Source organism: Octopus bimaculoides, chromosome 1 (genome assembly GCF_001194135.2).
Source record: "Octopus bimaculoides isolate UCB-OBI-ISO-001 chromosome 1, ASM119413v2, whole genome shotgun sequence".
In the NCBI taxonomy this organism is placed as follows: domain Eukaryota; kingdom Metazoa; phylum Mollusca; class Cephalopoda; order Octopoda; family Octopodidae; genus Octopus; species Octopus bimaculoides.
Window position 1 is genome coordinate 18819098 of NC_068981.1, and position 736 is coordinate 18819833.

The 736-nt window shown below is 33.2% G+C and overlaps 1 protein-coding gene across 3 annotated transcripts in view; it reads right to left on the bottom strand.

The window, feature by feature from the left end:
* Positions 1 to 736, bottom strand: part of LOC128247021 (leucine-rich repeat and coiled-coil domain-containing protein 1-like) — a 797355-nt gene that overhangs the window by 307452 nt on the left and 489167 nt on the right. The gene's annotated exons all lie outside the window — the stretch shown is intronic.

The following is a 736-nucleotide window of genomic DNA, read 5'->3' on the forward strand; positions in this document are numbered from 1 at the left end:
CATACATATATATATATATATATATATATATATGTATATATATATATATATGTATGCATGTATGTATGTGTGTGTTAGTGTATGTGTGAGTACATATATATATATATAGACGAATTACTATATGCGTGCATATGTATGTATGCATACACACACGCACAAACACACACACACATATGGTAAAGAACAAATAATTGCATATCAAATAATATACAACGTATATTCTTGAGTTAATGAATGTCTTTGCTACTGTAGAAGGTAAAATTATCTCCTACTAATAAGAATTTTCTAAAATTGACATGCCATTCAGAAAATGATATTCCCGTTGTCTGGAGACAAGTGTGCAGCTATAGACATGTGTTTCTGTCTCAATAGACGTCATAATACACTTGTCGTCATATTTGTCTCCATCTGATCGGACACTTGGCCATATACAAACAAAGTGTAGAGTATAATTATGGCGTAGGCAGTATGCATCATAATTCAAACGAAAATGTTTTAGCTCAGAGCTGTCAGTAGGCATAAGTTTGAAGAACAAAGATGCACGAAATCATATTAAATACCACACAACTTAGATCGTTGGTTTACTGAAATCGTTTCCTCTTCTGAATAAGGTAAAATAATCGATTGGTGACAATTGGAACCAACTCCAAAGGAGAAGAGAAAATCGCAAGAATCAGAGCTCTAAAACTAACACGCCATAAAAATTCATATGTGTGCGTGTGTGTGTGCGTGTGTG